Source organism: Balaenoptera borealis (genome assembly GCF_965194805.1).
Source record: "Balaenoptera borealis genome assembly, chromosome: 7".
Classification (NCBI taxonomy): domain Eukaryota; kingdom Metazoa; phylum Chordata; class Mammalia; order Artiodactyla; family Balaenopteridae; genus Balaenoptera; species Balaenoptera borealis.
In genome coordinates, this window is record NC_138864.1 from 56,646,912 (window position 1) to 56,670,272 (window position 23,361).

The 23,361-nt window shown below is 38.2% G+C and overlaps 1 protein-coding gene and 1 long non-coding RNA gene across 6 annotated transcripts in view; one reads left to right on the forward strand and one right to left on the reverse strand.

The window, feature by feature from the left end:
• The window catches only part of LOC309631771, a 253,878-nt gene extending 232,271 nt beyond the window's left edge, over positions 1–21,607 (forward strand). The window contains exons 2-3 of one of the 2 annotated variants that reach the window (XR_014246519.1): positions 4,270–4,408; positions 19,631–21,607. This is a non-coding gene — a long non-coding RNA (uncharacterized lncRNA). Of the gene's footprint in view, positions 1–4,269 lie in introns of both variants that reach the window. The other variant, XR_014246517.1, reaches the window with a different exon arrangement.
• ITGB8 (integrin subunit beta 8) overlaps positions 1–23,361 on the reverse strand; it is a 93,914-nt gene that overhangs the window by 63,574 nt on the left and 6,979 nt on the right. The gene's annotated exons all lie outside the window — the stretch shown is intronic.

The following is a 23,361-nucleotide window of genomic DNA, read 5'->3' on the forward strand; positions in this document are numbered from 1 at the left end:
TTTTTATGCAACAAATGCATATTTCAAGTATGCTCATATAGAATTAGTTGAAAAAATTCACTTTAATATTTGTAGTTTGTTACTAAACTATAATTCAGAAAATACTATTCTCCAGCAGTGGCATCCAGCCTAGATTGGCAATTTTTTCTCCTCTACCTCTAACATACTGCTTAATTTCTTTTGAACTTGTAGCAAATAAGCATTCGGCCCATGTAAATGAAAATGAGTACCTTTATGGGGAAAACCATTTTGTCTAAATAATTTTGCCTCTACTTGCACTTGAAGAAACATACACCTACATTTATGTTTAGTGAAAAACAGCTTGGCTTCCTTTCTTTCTTGTCTCCCTGTTAGTATTTCCAGTGATTAGGTTTGATAGTCTAAAGATGTATTTGGAGGAAAAGGTGGTGGTATGATAATGTTCAAGTCTTATATAGTGGCTCAGGAAAACGGGTGAGGGGATTCTAAGAAAAACCAATTGTCTTAGATCCTCAGAGGAAGAACCTGAGAGAGATTCTTGGCAAGTGATTTTTGAGAAGGGAAGTGAGATGAGAAGGTCAGGACAAGGTGCTCAGCAAAGATGTTGGTGCAGTCCAAGTCTGATCTCAGCCTGATCCAACCCAGAAGTCATACCCAATTGACACCATGGAGTTGTCCCACCTTGAGGCAAGGGTGGTCTAACATTTATACCCTCATACCAGTCAGTCATTGGCTGCAGGTAGCCTGGAGGGCATAGGGTGGGGGGCAGGGTAGGTTAAAGTCCCAGATATCTTTGAGCCATGTAGTTTGCTTTGGTGGAAGCCAATTCTGAGAAGGTGGCGTTTGTGAGCCATTAACAGCCAGAATTCACAGTAGCTGGGGATGGTGTGCCAGCCTATAAAAGGATTCCAGATGGGGTGCCAGCAACATCTACTAAAATGATGTACCCCAGAGAGTGATAAATAATTAGAGTAGCAGGCAGAGATTGCTATTTGCCTGCCTGTTCTTTACTAAGAGTATCCTAGTTTTGCTGAAGATGGCATTGAGAAGAACTGGAACATCACACTTTCCAGCCTCACTTACATGGTCATATGACTAGTTCTGATGACTGGGATGAGGAGGCAGAAATTGCTGAATGGGACTTCTGTCAAAGTTCTTCAAAAAGAGGGCTGATTCAGCTGGAAGGCCCCTTTTGTCTTATGATTGTCCTGCTTCTTCCTGCCTGGAACATGGATGTGATGTCTCAAACAGCAGCAGCAATCTTCATACTTGAGGTAACCTTTTTCATGGAAGCCAATAGTAAAGGTGGCAAAAGTAAAGAAGCCCAGGCCGCTCATCACTGTGGAGTTGCTGCCCCCTTTCTGGGTGGTCTCTTAGAACTGTTTCTGACATTAGGAGGAAAATTCACCTCAATCTTACTTAAGCCACTGTTTTTAAGGGCCCTCTTACTAGCCGATGAACACAATGCCTCAGACAGTTTTTCATCTGAGATTCAAAAGATAAATTAATGAGATGTTCATAGCAGCATTATTTACAGTTGCCAAGATATGGAAGGAACATAAGTGTCCGTCAACAGATGAATGGATATAGAAGATGTAGTATACACACACACACACACACACACACACACACACACACACACACACACACACACACACAATGGAATATTACTCATCCATGAAAAAGAATGAAATTTTGCCATTTGCAACAACATGGATGGACTTGGAGGGTATTATACTAAGTGAAATAAGTCAGAGAAAGACAAATACTGTATGATATCACTTACATGTAGAATATATAAAATAAAACAAACTAGTGAATATAACAAAAAGGAAACAGACTCACAGATATAGAGAACAAGCTATTAGTTACCAGTGGGGAGAGAGAAGGGGTGAGGGGCAAGATATAGGTAGAGGATTAAGAGTTACAAACTATTATGTATAAAAAAAAAAGCTAGAAAGATATATTGTACAACACAGGGAATGTACCAATATTTTACAATAACTATAAAAGGAATATAACCTTTAAAAATTGTAAATCACTGTGTTGTATACCAGTAACTTACAATATTGTATGTCAACTATATCTCAATGAAAAAATGAAAAAAATTAATAAGAGAAAGACTTGAGCAGAATTAATATAACTGCTTTTTTAGAAATGTTAAGCATAACATTACTTTATATGAAACAGATCATCGACCCTAAAGAGATTGTGTTTTTTCATGTTTTGCTATTCTTTGGAAAAGTAAGACTACTAGACTGTCAGTTCCTAGAAAACAGGTGCTTACATATATTTTCTTTCTTTCCTCAGTGTCTGAGCCTAGCACCTGGTACACACTCAATTAATGTGGGGTGAATAATTGATATTCTAAGTTGAGTTTGATTTGTCAATTTAATTTCTCAGGTCTTTCTAGCTCCTGAATATGCATTTTTAAATAATCTTTCTTTCCAAAACCTATTCATTGCAAAAGGCAATATAACTATGTTTACTTAATGTTTCACATCTGGATGACCTCATCTTGATGTTTCCAAATGTGAAAAAAACCAAATATACCTATAGTGACAAATTTCTTTTCCTTACATTTGGTCTTCTGATATTGTACAGTTCTGCTGATTTATTTTAAAGCAAGGTTAGTTTCTTTCTAAAGAACTCTGAATATGTGATGGAATGATACTGAATTGAAATAGCACTTTTGAATGGTACCATTATCAGATGCAAAACTACCAAATTCACTTTTTTTTTTTTCTTATTGTTCAGATCTAAATCAGGTTCCATTTCAGCAAATGTTTTATGCCCCTATGAGGTTGAGTAACTTCTTACTGAGAGGAACTTCCTTCTAATGCCAATGTTAGGAAATAGCATTAGTATCTTTTCTTCTTATTAACCAGGTTTATTAGATTTTTATTACATGTAATCCTCGTTTCAGGGACAAATTTCAACCTCCCTTGTTATATAGCAGAAAATCATGTGAGTACAATAGGGTTTTATGCTAGCATAAAGATTTTTGGAGCACAAACGGGGAAAATAAAGCCACTTTCAACACTGGGCAGGTTAAGAAATGTCAGGGCAATGCTTCACATTCCATTAGTCTGCCCTGCCCTGTTTGGGGCAATCCCAACATGAGTCAGTATTTAAAGTACGCTGGGATGGCATAAATCAGAACTCTAGTTCATGATGGAATTTACAAGAAGAACCACTGTGAAGCCACTGATGACACTCATTTGTGTTGAAATGGGCCACATCAAGAAGGCTAGTCTGGAGGGGTCATATCAGAAACTTTTATTGTGACTCATTTACACACATTTTAACCAACTTTGCTTTGAAAAAGTTCTGATTGCAGGCCATCTTCGGTGATTGTGTAATTTATGCTCTACACCAGAACAATTTTAACTTGAAAGGGGGAACTATTAATTACACTGGTGAAACAGGTGTAAACTGAAACTCCTCAGGCAAGCTGAGGCCTCAGGTCACCCTAAATGCACAGTAGTTTGGTGTGTAGAATAAGAAATAAAAACAATACACAAGGCAATCCATGCTCAGGTGATAGAAAATGTACAAGGAGAAATAAAACACCATGAGTTATTATTATTTTTTTATAGTGTGATCTATAAGCTTTATGTATTTGCATATCCAATTCTCTCTTCAGATTGAGAAGTTCCCAGTTATTATTTCTTTTTTTAAAAAATTTATTTATTTTTATTTTATTTATTTTTGGCTGCATTGGGTCTTCTTTGCTGTGCGCAGGCTCTCTCCAGTTGCGGCGAGCGGGGGCTGCTCTTCGTTGTGGTGCACAGGCTTCTCATTGCAGTGGGTTCTCTTGTTGCAGAGAAGGGGCTCTAGGCGTGCAGGCTTCAGTAGTTGTGGCACTCAGGTGCGGCAGTTGCGGCACATGGGCTCAGTAGTTGTGGCTCCCGGGCTCTAGAGCACAGGCTCAGTTGTTATGGCGCACGCGCTTAGTTGCTCCGCGGCATGTGGGATCTTCCCGGACCAGGGATCGAACCCATGTCCCCTGCATTGGCAGGCAGATTCTTAACCACTGTGCCACCAGGGAAGCCCCCATGAATTATTATTGATGAAGGAGTCTCTTCACATTAAGGACAAACCGTCAGGTTTGAAAGATAGGTAAAATGCAGAAATCTGGCTGAAATTTGTTTGTTTTTTAGATTATATCTTCTTTGAAATGGGAAGGAGACGAAAGAGTATAAAGAGTACTTGTCATTTGCATTTGAAAATGACTTTGCAGTTCATATTATTTCCTAACAGTGAATTTTCTTTTGGTGGGCCAAGCAGGTATTCAACAAGATAGTTCCTGAAGAGGCTCAAATCAAGTTTTGCATTTGCTCCTTTACCTGTGCATATCAGTTTGTCTTCTGACATTCACTCACCTGGTGGGAATTTGTGACAAAGCGAGGGAAACTCAGGAAGAAAGGTGAGGGGCAAAAACACAGCATCTCTCAATATTGCTTTCCTACTTCAGACTTGGAACTTGAAAAAGGATCAAAATCTCAAGATTCAAGGAGGGCTCCAGAGGCCCCTCTGAGGCAAATTCTGGTTAAAGCTGCATTTGTCTAACTTGGAAAAGCAATATTAGTCATGTGCTTTGTGTCTTGTTTTAACTGGAACTTTTCCATACATTCCAACTGTCCTGTTTATGAGGCACACTCCCTTTTTATAAAAGCCAAAATATTCACCGGTTTCCCACTCTGTTCCTCTAAATAATGTTTTTTAATCTAACACACTAGAGTTCTAGGGGCTCTTCCTATTTTCCTCTCCAACTCTTGGCATGTATGAATTTCCTTTCTCCCACCTAAAAAAAAAATCATAGTGCTATTCATGTCAAAACCCAAATGCCCCAGGATAGTAGGAATACATTTTTTTCATTATATCTTTTAATCCTGAAGTCACGTTGAAGGCGTGCGCTTGATTAGAGCGGCAGAGAAACACCCTATATTGTAGAGAATTTTATTCTAAGTAAAAAAATAAATTAAAACTCAAAGTGAATTTTAGTTAATTCAGCATTTGGTTTTCCTGTAATTACACTTCAAAGACCAAAAAGGTATCTCTAGTTGACTCTGCCACTTGAAAATCAAGCCTATATATATGATAGGATAAAATTAGGGAAAAAACCCCAAATATTTATTAAGTGATTACTCTCACTTGGGCCCTGTACCAAGCACTTTATATGTATTATCTCACTGAAAATTTATAAAAGTCCTATGAGGAAAGCACTACTAAGCCCATTTTAAAGATGAGGAACTAACTAAAACTCAGGCAAAGTCTCATCTCAAAGTCAGAGAGCTAGTGAGCACGGAGACCAAGTGTGAACCCAATTCGGACTACAGAGCCTCTTCTCTTAAACATTGTCCTATATGGAATAGAGAAAAACATAAAGAAAGACAATTATACCAAAGTATGATTTAAAACCTAAAACCCTTGTTAATTAGTACTATTATTAATTCTTAAGTGATGACTCAATAATAATTCCCATGTAGCTGAAGATAATTCTTTCATACCAGTAGTGTGTCATTACTTTTCCTATCATCAGTCCCACTCTAGAGATGAGGATGTTAGATTCTCCCCAGTAGGATTATTTTCTGTCCTCAGTGCCAAAGACTTCCCTAAGTACTTCAGTGCCCTTTTCAAAATTCACTTTATTTCTGAGCACAAGGAAACTTTGAGTTTTAACACCAAAGCCCCAACTTGAATGTCTTACCAAGTGCCTGAATCAGATTGGTTGGCACTTTTTCAGCAACGGAGAGAGCTTCTCCTTTTACAACTGTGTTTCCCCAATATCTTGCCAGGGGACAGTTCTGGGCTGCATGCTAATTAGGCAGAAGCACTTGAAATGGTGTTTGCAGTTGCAGTTTCCATTTGTGAATTTCCAGTTCTGCCCTGGAAGCCAAATCTGGAACAGGGAAGCAAGCAACTTGTTCTTGTCCTAACTGCCTTGGCTTCATAATTTAACTTTGCTGAGGTTTTGCTTCCTTGCTGATGAGGTAGGGAAAATGCTCCTGCTCTTTATATGCTGTATTCATCTACTGTGTTGTGAAAACACTTTAAAAAGTAGAGTATGAGTTAAAATGACATGATTGGTGGAAAACTTTTGCTTTATAGCATGTACAGTCCTGTCAGTTTATGCGGACATTTTAATATATAATTTATATTATGAAAGATGTATTTTTAAAGGTCATCCAAAACCCTATATGTTAGATATATCAGTTACTCATCAGTTGTCTGTAACGCAGAATCATTCGTTGTTTTATGTTTTGTTTTGTTTTTAAAGAGGAATAATGTTTTTAAATTTTTATTTATTTATTTATTTATTTTTGGCCATGTTGGGTCTTCGTTTCTGTGCGAGGGCTTTCTCTAGTTGCGGCAAGCGGGGGCCACTCTTCATCGCGGTGCGCGGGCCTCTCACTATCGTGGCCTCTCTTGTTGCAGAGCACAGGCTCCAGACGCACAGGCTCAGTAGTTGTGGCTCACGGGCCTAGTTGCTCCGCGGCATGTGGGATCTTCCCAGACCAGGGCTCGGACCCGTTTTCCCCTGCATTAGCAGGCAGATTCTCAACCACTGCGCCACCAGGGAAGCCCCCATTGTTTTATGTTTTAACCTTGTCAGCAAAGAAGTACAAACTTTTGCTGGGATGAAAGTGTTCTGTATGTTGTTTGTAGTGTTAGTTTCGCAGGTCTATACATCTGTCAAAAACTGTACAATTGACACTTTAAATGATGTAAATTTTATCAGTAAGGTTGATTTATTGATGTAATATTTATCAATAAAGTTTATTTAAGATTAGCATTATAAATTAACTGATAGAGTATTATTTGTTAAATAAAGGACAATCAGAGCACAGTGGGGAAATATATTCCTTTCTTGAGAATATATATAAAAATATTAAATTACTTTATGTGGTTTTTAAAAAGCATGCCAATGACACATTATATAAATCTTTTGACTTACAGATCAATTTGTGGTTAACTAAAGTCATTTATCCCTACACTATATTTACCTGCTTTATATAACCTATTCAGATCGAGGGGTAAATTATTGTAATGCTTCTTCAAACGGATTGAGCTCAGCTGTGAGATGATAAAAATTTTTTCAGGTTAAAAAATTATTTTTTATATTCTACTTGGAATTCCTTGCAAGGCTTCAGCAGCATGAAAAATTGAAAGGAGTGTGTACTAATACCAAGTGTAAGATTAAGTATCTTAGTAATTAGTACTAATATTAGCACTAATACTAATATAGTTTGAAGTACACATTAATAATATATTTTATAGTCCATTCTCTATAATAAAATCGCTTCAATCTTCAAGCCAAAGATGATTCTAAATACTTCAGTGTCTCTTATAAAATTCATTTTACTTTTGGACTCAGGCAAAGGAAATTCTGAATTATAATTTAAAAATTTTCACCTTACTCTACCTTATAGGAATGAAATTTAATATTTTATAATATTTAAATTATCTAAACTATTTCAACTAATTGCCCAGTTTACTTCCATTGGCTGGAATTTGACTAGGTACTTCTTTATACATATATATATCAATGATCAGTACTTTACCTCATAATCTTCAAGGTGTACTTTTCAAGGACAAGGATATTCTCTTATAAAACCACCAAGAGTTGGTGAATTCAGGACATTTTATATTGATACTGTAAAACAAACTAATCTATAGTCCATATTGTCCTATGAAATTCTTGTTCCATAGCCTCCATATTTCCCAAAATGGTCCAGCTATTGCTTCCACTTTATCAAAACTCAGCTTTATTAGAGTTTATCATTCTTTGGGTAAATCTTCAACCAATGCTTTAATCTTCTTGCTCTCACTAGCTGTTTGTAGGCTTCTCCCCCCATTCCCCCAGTCCCTGCCTCTAAAACGTATCAACTTCTATTCTTTCAAAGTTCACAGCTCTTATTTAATATGCCCCTCCCAATCTTTGTTATCATCACCAGACATTTTTCTACATTTTACAAAGTATTATCTTGCTCATGATTTTCAGCTTACCCAATTCCATAAAATCACCCAAATCACCCCACATCTCACTACCTCCACCTTAGACAGAGTTGTTGGGAATCCCTGGGGCCTGCAGCAGGGAATTCTCATGAGCTATTGGGGCCAATGGATCATGAAACCATGAGAGAGTTATTAGACCCAAAGACCAAAAGTAGGATAAAGGGCAAATTCAGGAGGAGCCAGAGGACGGGACAGAAGGCAGGCTCCTGAGCCAAGAATTCTAAACATGAAGTTGAAAATAAACAGAAGTAGTGTTTATGCATCCTAAGCAACAACTTATACCTTAGCATCTGAAGCTGCCTTTGTGGGGCCCTGTTTCTTCCAAATTTCTTTCTCATTTCACCTAACCCCTAGGCCTTGTTGATTCATCTCTTGTTGACTTTCCATCATAGTTTCTCACATTCGCTATTCTAATCCTTTCTCTTCAAATCCCCAAACGCTTCTACCAAGTCCTCATACTTAAGATATGACCCAACCGTACCTTTATATTACCTAGAATATCTAAATTACTTTTTTTTTTAACTCAAATTTGTCTTTGTTCTCTTTTCAGAGGAAGAAGAGTTTCGTACTTGCCAAGATCATTTCCTCTCTCTGTCTAGTGAATTGCTCACTCAAAGGCAAATGATAATTTCCTAATTATATCTAGCAACTAGTATTTAGCAATGTTTAAATGTGCTCTACCTTTCAACAGTGAGTGGACACTCTATCACTTCTCCCATTCCCACAACTAATTTTCTTTTTATGTCTTTGGCTATTTTTACATCTCTCTAAACTCTATACCTTGATGGCTTCATATACTAACATGACTTTAAGTCTCATCTGCTTGCACATGACCGTCAAATTAGTATCTGCAGTTCCAAATTCTCACTCAAGTTTCTGTCTTGAATTTTCAACAGTCTTCTGGACATTCCACGTAGGTTCCTACTGGAACTTCAAAAGCTTCAAGTCTCAAATAAAAATCATCTTCCCATCTATCAGTAGCTCTTCCTGACTTGACTGACCTATTTCTGTTAATTGCAATATTTTCCTAGTTATTCTGCTTTAAATCTTTATGGTCAACATTGACTCCTCCCTCTGCCATAATCCCAGCAACCTGTTGGTCACCAATACTTCTTGCTTTTACCTCAGTATCTTTAGCATTCATCTTTCCCTTATTGGACTTCAACCTAGTTTAGGCTCTCATTATTTATCATTTGCTTTACTGTTAACAATTTTCTCAGTCTTTTACCTTGGGCATCTACCACTGAAATTCATTATACAGATGTTCCTCAGTTTCTCCAGGGGGTTGGTTCCAGGACCCCCTCACCCCATACCAAAATCCAAGGATGCTCAAGTCCCTTATATAATATAAAATGGCACAGTATTTTCATATAAGCTATGCACATCCTCCCATATACTTTAAATCTTCTCTAAATTACTTATGATACTTAATACAATGTTAATGCTATGTAAGTATTTGTAAATACAGTGTAAATATTATGGAAATAGTTGCTAGCATGTGGCAAATTCAAGTTTTGTTTTTGGAAGCTTCTGGAATATTTTTTCTGAATGTTTTCAATCTGTGGTTGGTTGAATCCAGGGCTGTGACACCCCTGGATACGGAGGGTTGACTATATACATTATTGCCTACCCTACTAAACAATCAAAAAGCCTTCAATGATTTTCCACCACCTGAGTAGTCAAGTTCAAACAAATTCACCTATATCTAACTCAATGGCTCTCTCTTTCACTTCTCCCCTGATGCCCTAGTCATGGCCAGTATGTATGACTCTTCTCTCTGCCTGAAGAGTCATCCTGGGCATTTCCCTCTGTTACAGTCCTTGCAGTTCTTCAGCATCCAATTAAGACACTTATCTTACTTTTACATCTCTGCCATCCGTTCCTTCCTGTTCCCTTCAGGTGTAGCTTATCTCGCTACTTTTGAGTCCTTACAGAATTTGCATTGTGATTCTTACATTCTGCATTAAATTATAGTTATTTGTATGTATTTTATTTAGTTATTTGTTTATTTAGTTAGTTGCAGATTATGCAAGTGTGGGTATAAATTACATATTACGTTTGTAAATATATTTAGCAAGAAGCAAATTCCTCCAGGGAGAAGATGATGTTAGATAGTTTGGAAAGTCTTCACTAAACCCTTTCACTTCCAAAGCATTGTTGGTTTGTACTACCTTCGGGTATAATCCTCAGCTATTATATACCTCCTCAGATAATCAGCTCCAGCTGATTGTCTGAGGGGGTAGCCCAAGGCATTCAAAAACAAATGTCCATCTCCCACTCAATAGGAGATTGAGTAGAGTGAGCATCCTCACACCAGAACTAAGTCAGGCTTCCTCAGATCGTTTCTCTTCATTCCATAGAATCAAGAAAAGCCCCAGAACTTCCACCTTCCTCTTGCCACTCACAGCTTTATCACCACTATCTACCTTGAGTTCACAAAGACTAATCTCACTTATCCATGTTCATGTCAGTTGCTTCAAGGAGTCTAAGACTTGCAAATGCCCCTCTAATCCCTCTTAGGCTGTACACAGTCTCTCTTCTCCCATCATCTGCACTCTTTTACAACTTCAGAAACCCTCTTCTTGTGCTCTCCAAAATTGTTAGCCCATTTACAGAAGAATTCCCTGTATATCAGTCTCTTCTATGAATTTTCCCACTCCTTGCTCTAATGAAAACTGAATCACCCCTGAGGTTCGCTTCCTTTGCTGACCTCATGAGTAATGGCTGTTTCTCCCACGACCCTCATGACACTGGGCCTAGAGGCAGATAGCTGCCCTCCTTAGTTCTTATTGCCACTTCCAGGGCACTCTCTCTCCCTCATCCCTAACCTCTCCCAGTTTTGACACTCTTAACTCAGATTTCATCACGCAGAACCCTGAATTACTACGGGCATTTACTGATGCCAGGGTGATGCCTTCTCATTTCTAGAGAATTTTGACTCGTTGCTTATCACACTCTCCAATACTACTACTATTTCAGTTCATGGCAATTTCAGTATATATGCAGAACATCTTTGCAATACCTAGATGCCCCACTTCCTCATTCTCTTCTCCAGTTATTTTGTCCTCCACTCTGGTTTAGCTACTTGCTTAAGCCACGGTCATAGCTTTAGACCTTGTAATTACCAGTAATTGCAACCCCTCTACAATCCCAGTATTTCCCATATTACCCTCTCTGACCACTACCTCCTGTCTTTCAATCTCACTCACTTCCAGGATCCTGACACCAACAATCTGCCACCTCCCCTCCTTCCATTTTCCCATCTATGTCACATCTCTTACATCCCTTGATAGCCTCTCTTTTTTTCGATCCCCTCCACCAATTATCCACAAGGCTAACTCTCACTGCCCTTAAGACTTTGCTCAAACACCTGCTTTCTTAATGATGTCTAGCCCGTCTAATCCATTTAAAATGGCAACTCCCACGTATACCCCTAATCCTGGTCTACTATTTCCCATAGCACTTAGCACTTTTAACATACTATATAATTACTTATAACCATGTTTACTTTTTATTTTGTTTCCTCTTCCCCCAAAATATAAGACTCATGAGGACAAGGATTTTTGTCCTTTTGTTTCCTAATGTTTCTTATACACCTTGAACTATGCTTTCCACACAGTCATTGTTGAAAAATTATTTGTTAAATGATTAGCACTTATTAGATTTTAGTTTAAATTATAGAACCTATTAGATTATAATTCACGTTTAAGTGCCAGTCTCTTCCTTTCAAGTGACAGATCATTGAGGAAGATGCTGTCCTTTCATATTTCCCTCCAGGTTTATGGACTTGGCTCAGATATCACATTCTGATGGGAGGAGGCAGACCATAGACAAAATAAATAGAAGGTCTAGCATTCTAGAAGGTGCTATATGTCTAGCACTTTCTGTAGAGAAAAACAGACTCAGATGCGGAGTGAGGAGTGCTAGAGGGGGAGGTGTGAGCACTGCTGCTTATCCCCCAGCTGCGTTTGTTTTCACTACAGAAGGTGCTAGACAAATAGCGCCTTCTAGCATGCTGGACATTCTATTTATTTTGTCAATGGTCTGGCTCCTCCCATTAGGATATAAACTATATGTGGGCAGATATTTCTGTCTATTTTGTCCACTGCTCTATTTTCAGGGCTTAGAGCAATATCTGGCACATTGTAGAGACTCACTACATATTTGTTTAATGAGAAGATGAATGCATGTCTCCTCTGCATTGACCAAACTGTCCCGTGTGTGCTCTCTCCCCCAACCCCCTCTCTCTCTGAGTTGATGTGTTTACTTCTGCATCGTTCAGTTAACTTTCTCCCAATTGTGTCCCCTTCTCTCAGTCAACTCTGGAATTCAGCTCAGGATGCCTCCCCTTGGGGAAGCTTTGTCCTGTTACTGCACTTATTCTCTCTGGCCATTCTGCACTGATCACCAGCACTCATAACACTTTTTTTTTTTCAACACAATGAAAACACGTTGTCTCTGAATTTTGCCACTTTGATATCCCTGGTCTACTCATTCGATAAATTAATCCTTATATTTCTGTTCTTCCTGTCTTTATACACTCATTTAACAGTTTTCTGCTAATAGCTAAAGACAATGCAAGTAATCACATATACCTTTAGGGTAAGGGATACACAACCTGGATTTGCTTTATGTTGATGCATTTTATGATGGTTTCTAGGAATACATTGTACCTAAAAAGGTGAACCGTATGTATAGTAAAACCTAAGTAGTTGAAACCTTCAGTTAATCAAGGCTCTGCACTTTAATTCTCTGCTGAAGCATAAGAAAATTTAAAATTAAATATTAATATTTAGAAGGGACTTCGAGGTTCTGTCTCGGCATCAGGACACACTTGACCTATATCCTGTCTAATTCAGGAGAAGTCAAAAGCCCTGCAACACTAATGACCCAGACCACCCACCTTGGCCCCACATTGCTATCTTGTTTTACGTACTCACACAGTTCCCAAGCTCAGCTATCCCACCTGCATGATATCTTACATCTCCTCTGTCCCCATAACAACTAGTACAATGCCAAGTGTACTGAGTAGGTGTTCAAACAATACCTTTTGATTTATTGATTGAATGATAACTGGGAGGCTTTTCTCAAATCTCAAAGTCTGAATGATGTACTTACTAAGATAGGAAAGTTTACAAATACATCTTTAAAAGATTTTCAAAAGAAAGCATCAAACTATGAATGACCATGGATTTCACATGCACTGTAGGTAACCAGGGTTTTACTATAACTGTTTCTCACCTTCTCATGGACAGCACTGTTAGTATTATTAAAAGATTTCTTGAGTAGAAGGAAGAGAATGGACACAGATTTGGTCAAAAGAGGAAAAGATTATCATCTGGGAACAGAGCAGAAAATTCCACTTTTTAAGGAATTTGAAGTTATAATGATTTGGATGGCCTTCGTCCATTCATGAATTATTTGATAATTGTTTAATACCTGCTATAATCATGGCATTGTGAAGGGTCTTAAGAATAGGGTACCTGCCTTGTGAAGCTTATAGAGTAATAGCAAAAACTAACATATGACAGAACCTTAATAAGTGTGCTGTGAAAAGAACAGGCTAGGTGCTATGGCAGCAAAGCATAGGAGGATGTCACCTAAAAGGGAGACTGGGAGGGTCAGTAAAAACTTCCTTGAGGAATTTGCCAGATCCTTTTATTACATAATTGCATCTCTATTCTGTCTGGTTCCCAAATATATACTGTCTGTTAGAAATCACACAGTATTGTTAAGTTGTTACAGGGGGTCAGCCCATTCAGCTGGATCAGTTAAAGCTGGCAAAACAGCAGCAACCCATTCAGAAAAATGAAATCATCCCCCAACATACAACACCCCAGGTCTAATCTCTGAACCCCTCTGTTTTCTACTCAGCTTCCCCTTGGCCCTTATATCCCTTTTGTCTTCCAATACTTAACTACCCCTTTGAAGTTCAACCTCTGTGCTTCTGCTAAAGACTCCCAAGCTGCCTTTTAAAATATATAATCAAGTATGATTATTTTTGAATGGTAAATAGGAGCTGTTTCCTCACCATGACTGAGGCTCTTGAGTGCCTGTCTATCCTGTCAGACCCATTTTGCAGATCCACTGAGTGTGCAGAGATAGGTCAATTTATCTACCCCTTCTTCCCTGGAAGATTCTATTCTATTCCCAAACAAATGACAGCCTGACTCCAAACTCTGTTCCTAGGCTTCTGTGCTCTCACATGCATGTGCACCTGTGGCCATTGATTACTTGCCTCCTGAACAACCCTGAGACACCCAGATTTCCACCACACTTCACCTTTGCACACCAACAATTGAAAAAGGAGATGAATGAAAGGTCTTTTTCAAAATATATTTTTAATATATAAATTAAGTTATATACAGTATTGATACTGTCCTCTCAGATTCTAGAATTCCCTGCCAGTCTCCCAGTGTTCATGTGGTATCTCCTGTGATCTTTTGGATGGAGGGGGCCACTGTATATCTGGACAATATCCAACAGCCTTCTTTGTATAACCAACTAATTCAGACTCTCCTAGGCCACTTACTGTATAGCATCCTCAAAGCTTTGGAAAAGTGAGTTTGTGCTATTAAGGGTAAAGTTCTTGGGAACCCAAATTCCTCATAGGTAAGTCATATATAGGAGTGCCACTGTGCTGTAGAGGCAGGCTTCCAAATTTTAGGTAATTCCATATTTCTTGGGATTTTTCTGGGTGTTTTAGTTCTCTGCTTGTCAATAAGGATCCCTAGGAAATATCCTAAAGTGGATTGACCAGTTAGTAGGTCATCTGCCACTATGGCAGCTCCACAGAACTCGAAGGCCCATCTGGAGTACTCTGGAGCTTGAATTCTTTAACATAGAGCTAGAAGCATCTACAGGCTTACCTTATTTTATTGTGCTTCATTTTATTGCGCTCTGTAGATATTGTGTTTTTGCAGACTGCACGTTTGTGATAACCCTGCATCAAGTGCATTTGTTCACTTCATGTCTCTGTGCAGCATTTTGGTAATTCTTACAATATTTCAAACTTTTTCATTATTATTATATTTGTTATGATGGTCTGTGATCTGTGATCTTTGATGTTATTATTGTAATTGTTTTGGGGCACCACGAACCATGCCCATATAAGAAAACAAACTTAATCAATAAATATTAAGTGTGTTCTGACTCCTCCACTGACATGCTGTTCCCCCATCTCTCTCCCTCTCCTCGGGCATCCCTATTCCTTGAGACACAACAGTACTGAAATTAGGCCAGTTAATAACCACGTGGTGGCCTCTAAGCAGTCAAGTGAAGGAAGAGTCCCATGTCTCTCACTTTAAATCAAAAGCTAAAAATGATTAAGCTTAGTGCGAAAGGCAGGTTGAAAGCTGAGACAGGCTGAAAGCTAGGCCTCCTGAGCCAAACAGTTAGCCAAGTTGTGAATGGAAAGGAAAAGTTCTTGAAGGAAATCAAATGTGCTGCTCCAGTGAACACACAAATGATAGGAAAGCAAAACAGCCTTACTGCTGATATGAAGAAAGTTTTAGTGGTCTGGATAGAAGATTAAACCAGCCACAATATTCCCTTAAGCCTAAGCCCAATCCAGAGCAAGGCCCTAATTCTCTTCAGTTCTGTGAAGGTTGAGAGAAGTGAGGAGGCTGCAGAAGAAAAGTTTGAAGCCAGCAGAGGTTGGTTCATGAGGTTTAAGGGAAGACACAGTCTCCATAAAATAAAAGTACAAGGTGAAGCAGCAAGTGCTCATGTAGAAGCTGCAGCAAATTATCCAGACGATCTAGCTAAGATAATTAATAAAGGTGATTGCACCAAACAACAAATTTTCAGTGTAGACAAAATAGCCTTATATTGAAAGAAGATGTCATCTAGGACTTTCATAGCTAGAGAGGAAGAGTCAATGCCTGGCTCCAAAGCTTCAAAGGGCAGGCTGACTCTCTTGTTAGGGGCTAATGCAGCTGGTGACTTTAAGTTGAAGCCAGTGTTCATTTACCATTTGGAAAATCCTAGGGCCTTTAAGAATTATGCTAAATCTACTCTGCTTGTGCTCTATAAATGGAACAAAGCTTGGATGAGAGCATATCCGTTTATGACATGGTTTACTGAATATTTTAAGCCCACTTTTGAGACCAACTACTCAGAAAAAAAGATTCTGTTCAAAATATTACTGCTCACTGACAATGCACCTCATCACCTAAGGGCTTTGATGAAGATGGACAAGATTAATTTATTTTCATGCCTGCTAACAAAAGATCATTCTGCAGCCCCTGGATAAAGGAGTAAGTTTGACTTTTGAGTTTTATTTAAGAAGTACATTTCATAAGGCTATTGCTGCCATAGATAGTGATTCCTCTGAAAGATCTGGGCAAAGTCAATTGAAAACCTTCTGGAAAGGATTAACCATTCTAGATGCTATTAAGAACAGTTGTGATTCATGGGAAGAGGTCAAAATATCAATATTAACAGGAGTGTGGAAGAAGTTAATTCCAACCCTCATGAATCACTTCGAGAGATTCAAGACTTCAGTGGAGGAATAACTGCAGATGTGGTGGAAATAACAAGAAAATTAGAATTAGAAGTGGAGCCTGAAGATGTGAGTGAATTGCTACAGTCTCATGATAAAACTTTAACAGATGAAGAGTTGCTTCTCATGGATGAGCAAAGAAAGTGGTTTCTTGAGATGGAATCTACTCCTGGTGAAGATGCTATGAAGATTGTTGAAATGACGACAAAGGACTTAGAATATTACATAAACTTAGTTGATAAAGCAGCAGCAGGGTTTGAGAGGACTGACTCCAGTTTTGAAAGAAGTTCTACTGTGGGTAGATGCTATCAAACAGCATTGCATGCTACAGAGAAATCCTTTGTGAAAGGAAGAGTCCATCGATGCAGCAAACTTCATTGTTGTCTTATTTTAAGAAATTGCCAAAACCACCACAACCTTCAGCAACCACCACCCTGATCAGTCAGCAGCCATCAACATCCAGGCAAGACCCTCCACAAGCAAAAAGATAATGACTCACTGAAGGCTCAGATGACAGCATTTTTCAGCAATAAAATATTTTTAATTAATGTATGTACATTATTTTTTTTAGATATAATGCTTTTGCATACTTAATGGTCTACAGTATAGTGTAAGCATAACTTTTATATGTACTGGGAAATGAAAAATTTCATGTGACTTGCTTTTGCAGTATTTGCTTTATTGCAGTGCTCTGGAATCAAACCCAAAATATCTCCAAGGTATGCCTGTATGTAATTTAGTAAAAGGGCCAAGAAAACCCAAGTTCTGTACATGGGCTTTTCTGTTTAAAAAAAATTAAACCCAAAGGAATTGATAGGTGCCCAGTGTAGGAGAAAAAACCCATGTCATCTGGGCAGTATTTGAGAAGTCTATCCTGTGGGGAAGCGGGGTGTAACATCCGGTTATAGGTCTAACCGACCAAACATTTCTGCACCGCCAAGTAATTCAGTCAGAAGCAGCACCTGTCTTTTTTTAACTTCAAAATCAAACACATCTCTGAGAGGCAGGATTTGTCCAAAAAGCCCTGATATCTGACTTTTGATAATGCCCATAAGTTGATTTCTACCCCAGTAAGTCTACCACCAGATAATCTAGCCTGCAGTCCTGTTCTCAGAGAGTAATGATCTCTGGCATCAATGCTATGCTGACCTGCAAGTAGCCAAGGGTCGGCCCTGGACATATATATTAACACACATGTGCTCCCTAACAGTGGGTGCTGGGCTTTATTCTCCAGCTGTGTTATGCTTCCTTCATTGGGGCACAGGTACCTATTCAGGACACCTCACCCCTTCTAACACCCCGTCTTAGTCCCATCAGATGTCACCAAGCATCGTGTGGCCTTGAAGTCTTCAAGAGGCATCAAACAAGTTATATCCTCTGAACTAAAGACTGGTACTAATAACATTTAATCTTTGTGTTTCCATTACCAACCTCAGGGGTTGGGCACTGTGATTATATACATTGTCCTTCACCTTAGGGCTCTGGTTCTAGATGGTTGTGGTTGAAACACTCATCAAAAGGGACATTTTAAACCAAAATTCAGGATGCCTGAAACTGACTCCCTTCTTGAGTGTGTTTTTCAGTGTTATCATCTTCCAGATAAATTTTCTTGAAACTTGAGCCTCATGTATCATTTCTAGAGGGTTTTCTTTTGCAAATTATGGTTCAGTTGTCTTCAATTCACCATATAAATCCAAATCAAATGCACAAAAGATAATAGAGTGATACCTTGGGAGGTATGCCTTGTACTAAGAAAGAGACCAGGTAGGTCATTTTTCTGCCAATAATTCAGTTCTGCTACAATGAGTTCTTTGTTTCCAACTAGAACAGCCAGTTCTACAGCAATTTCTGCACACCCCAAAACTTTCCTGCATTCTTTGTTTTGCTGCAATCAACGAACACCTTACACCATTAGGCGTAGCCAGCCTGACCTCCAAGCCTGACTTGAGTAGGCACTTAAAAAAGACAATGCCTAGTCTGGCACTCCGACGTAAGGTACTTCCTTAAGGTCCTGTAGAATTTTGAATTTTTCTTTTAATTATTTTCTTTGTTCGAACTCATAATATTCTAAAGCTCCTGCAGAGCATAGTAGTCATCCCTCATTCTATAAGATTGAAGATCTTTTCCCTACGTAGTACCTGCAACAGTTACTAGGGAATTATACTGAATATATGGCCCCCATTGAAATCAGGAAAAATGCTTGTACCTTGGAAAATGTTTGTGGTTCAATTCCAAGGATAGGACCCTGTTACCATATGTATATTTGGAACAACAGTACCTCGACTGTGGCTGTATTTTACCATCGGCATATCAACTCTTTCAATCCTAGAAGGAGGCTGGGTCCAAAATATCAAAACATCCCTGACCAAAAGCTACTGCACACCTCACATACCTAATGAGAAATATTTGGCACGTTTCTTCAGAGCTGACATATTTCTAGTCTGCTATTCTCCTGTCTTCATTACCAGCCTTTCCCATTTCCAGTCTTTCCAAACTCAGTCTCTCTCATGGACTTTAGCTTGAATTAGCCTTTGGTTGCTACTCTGGTTCCTCACTCTGTACTACCTGGGTGCTGTGATTTTTGGGGGGCAATTCTCTAGAATAATCAAACTGTACCAGTACTGATCTAGAATGGCAACAGACTCTATCTTTGACAAATGTTAACAGCGGATTAAAACAAAACAACAACAAAAATAGCTGGGAAAGAGTGTAACAACTCTCTTCAAAATAACTATAGTAATGATAGTTTGGCTCATTGATAAGGTCGGCATGAAAGATCACTTTTTAAGACTTTATATGCTGTTTTAAAATATGAACTTCTAGTACTTTGAATAACAGCATTCAGAATAAAAGCGTCTTTTAGAATCATCTTAAGAGTATATATCCAATAAGACCACTATAATTTAACACTGCAATTTTAATTTAATGATCTTATTCTTATTTCCTAAACTAATTTCCTAAAGTTAGAGAAGATAATTTTAATATATCTATTTAATATTAGTAGTTTCCTAGCAAGAATCGATCCTAGTACTTTTGTTGAAAGGTAGGACTGTTTTAATTAAATTATAAAATCCCAATGGAAATAATTTTGACTTTTATTACATTTTTCTTTCATATGTAAATTAGACTAATTTACTTGCTGTAAAAACAGAAAGGAGGTCACATTAAGACTGATATTTAAATTGGAAAATAGTCCTTTTAGTCCATAAAGGCAGTTTGGCAGTATTTTTTCCACACATTCATTCACTTATAGATATTAAATATATGCCAGCTGAATAATTCAACCGGATTTGGCTAATTCATGTCAGTAAAATGTTCTTTTCTGTGACATGTTTTAAACCAATAAGGGGAAATAAAAAGTAAAACTAAATTAAAAAATGTATACACTAGACTCTCTCTATGACACTGTTTTTCAGGAAAATAGAATTTAGTGTAATCTGTATCCATCTCAGAGTTTTACCAAAAAGCACCTTGACATAAAGTAGTTCTCTTTATTCAGTGATCTATGGTGCATTCATTGTCTGTCACCCTCCCCCAAGTAATACTTAATGTACTAGACAAATCTGTCCCTAAATTTTTTTAGGGCGGGAGCAAGAGTACAAATGGTGCCAGGCATAACAGGATTAAATATTTAACAGTTAAAACCCAGGCTAAGAAACTATTATGTAAAATAAGTTCTGTTTTCCTACATTGATAAACACGCGTTGATAATGCCCTAGAAGGCTAGGTCTGAATTTAGAATTTCAGATTCTTAAGATTTCTGGTTGGGAACTTTGCAGTGTGTGTTGTTCCTCCAGCCCTCAATCTGCCCCTCTTCTCTCTCACTTCTAGCTTTATTCTGCAAAGCAAATAGCCTGTCACTTACCTGCATGGATACTCCAGCCTGCATGTCCAAGCTCTATTTATTTCCCCTCTCCTCGGGTTTGGCATGTAGGTGGCACAGTCTAAAAAAAGTAGGTTGGGGCTGCTTGGGCAGAGAATTCTAAGGATGATCTAGAAGGGAATTGAAGACTCTGGACAGGCATGCCCCATGGATTCCTTGCCTGTGGAGAGGGCCAGAGCAAGGCCCTCCAAGGCCAGGGTAGAGACTCTTCTTACCCCTGGAAGATAGTCTGTTATGAGGTTGAGAGTGCAGAGTCAAACCCACGCAGGTCTGACTTCTGGTTCTATTACTTATTAGCTAAGAGATCTTGAAGAAGTTATTCAATGACTCTTTAACTAGTTTGATTACCTATAAAATGTGAATTATCAGAGTACATACCTCAGAGGGTTGTGGGCACTAAAGGATATATTTTCCTATCATATATACAGGAGTGTGTCTGGCATACAGAAAATACCTTACAAATGTTAACTATTGTTATTCTTTTAACTCCAGAACAGTGCCTGACACAAAGCTATAGATGCTTTAAGAAAATCTGAGTGCATTATGATTAAATTGATTAGAATATCTTGTTTTTTCATTACTTTTTTTAGTATTTGGTTAAAATGACTACAAATTTCAGGTTGTATAATCTAAGTAGAAATCAATTTTAAAATACACACTGAGGGTAAAGGATCAGGATTACTTTTCATATTAATTAAAAACAATGAAAATAATTATCACAGAAATTTGAAAGCAAAACAAATTTGTAAAAAGTAGATTAAAAATCTAAGTCTCTATTGTGATCTTTGCTAAAGATTTGCCTGTCAAGTCAAGAGACTGCTTTTTGGAGTGGACTTGGAATGCAGAAACAAACGTCCTTTCATGGTGTTAAACCTTTTATAGTAGAACTCACATTCAAAAGAAAACTGTATTTCTTAAAGTTCAAATTCTAGTGAGGATTAGAGCTGAATAGGGCTTATTTGCTTAGCTGCCCAATTTAAAACTGATCACTATTATCCTCACCTCATTCACTGAGTCATTTACTTCAAATAATTTATTAGGGCCTATTGCATGCCAGGCATTGAAAACGCAGAATCAACAGGCACAGTTTCTCCTCTCAAGGAGGTCACAGGTTGATGTGGAGACAGGACTTCAACGAGGAGCCAGAATGTTAGGCATGGGATGTTCTGGAAGGGCTTTGCATACCACGCAGAGGAGCCTGAAGACAATGGAAGCCATGAAGATTCTGAGTAGGGAGGTAAAGTGTGGACAAAGGTTTGAAATAATGGAGACTGGTTAGGACACTCATAGATTTTTGCCAAAAGATTTGCCTCATGGAATGAAGACTATTTCAGGCTTTCTCTACTCTAGTGGCGTTGTATTAAAAGGAGCGGATAGATTCGAGAAACCATTATGGACAAAGAGTTGATGCTAAAAAACAAAAATCTCCATTTTCCTTTAGTCATCTTACCTAGAATCACCCACTTATTTATCATCTTGTCATCCCTTCACTACCTTTCAACTCTTTTCTTCCTAGCCATAAGTGAGAATTTGATGACCTTTAATAGCAAAGGGGAAAAAAACTCCTATTACTGTTAACAGCTTAGAAATCCTAGTGTATCTTTTTGCCTCCCGTTTTCAAGAAGGAGCTAAACTATAGGAAAGATTGTGAAATGTCTGATGTGTACAATAGAAAGAAAAAAATTTAAGAAATTTAATGTTTTCTTACTAGAATGACCTACTCTGACTATCCTGTATATAATAGTAGACTGTCCAGTCCCTCTCAGGTCAGTTCCCTCAGTCTGCTTTATTTTTTCTTCTTTTTACCATATATATTCACACATACACACACACACACATATATATACACATGTGTATGTATGATATATGTCACATGTGATAAATTGTATATCATATATATCATGCATATATACACATGTATATATACATGTATTTGTCTTCTTCAATTAGAATGTAAGCATCATGAGAGCAGGGACTTTGTTTTGCTCTCTGCTGTATTCTTAGTGCTTAGGTAGAGCCTTTGATGTCTCAGCATTAAACTCCTTCCTGAAGAGTCACAATCTCTTGCACTCTTTGGATGGCTCCCACGGAAAAGAGTGGTGAGAAGAAAGGGCCATTCTTCCATCAATGAGGTGATGACCAGAGAATAAACCATCAGCATTTACCTGTGCATATATGGAGTAGGCTTTAAAAGAAGCATGGCCCTTGGACACTCAAAGAGATCTGGAAGTTTGCCATGAAGGAGGTGGGAACTCCAGATGTATACATTGACACCAAGCTTAACAAAGCTGTCTGAGCCAAAGGAATAAGGAATGTCCTATACCGTATCCATATGTGGGAAACAAGGGTGAAGATTCACTAAACAAGCTCTATATGTTGATAACCTATAAACCTGTCACCACTTTCAGAAGTCTATAGACAGTCCATATTGATGTGAACTAACCGCTGCTGTCAAATAGTTATAAAACTGAAATCACTCACACACACACACACACACACACACACACACACACACACACACAGCGAAAACTTCTGCCTGAAGAAAGTACAGCAGTAGATGCCTTGAGCCTGGCATATACTGGAAATGCCATGCTCTAAATGACCAATATTGGTAGACTACTGGCTATGGCTAATCACTGTAAATATTTAACAGCTGAAAAAACACTTACTTTGTAAACATGCACGGAGAAAAAATAATATGAATATATTAAACAATATAGAGTATCAAGCTATATAATAGAGTGGCTCCAAATGTCTAGGAATGCTTTGAGCCCTATGTTGATCAATGGTGTGATGCCTTGTACCATGATTTTGTCCCTTTGAACACTCTGACTGAACTGGTTACCAGCTACTTAGTAGGTCAATGTCTTTCTCTTTTCCTTTCTTTCTCATAACCACAAGTCAAACACATCTGTAACACATCGGAAATCCTGTGGGAGGCAGAGTTTTGCTCCAGGTTACGCCCATAAGGCCA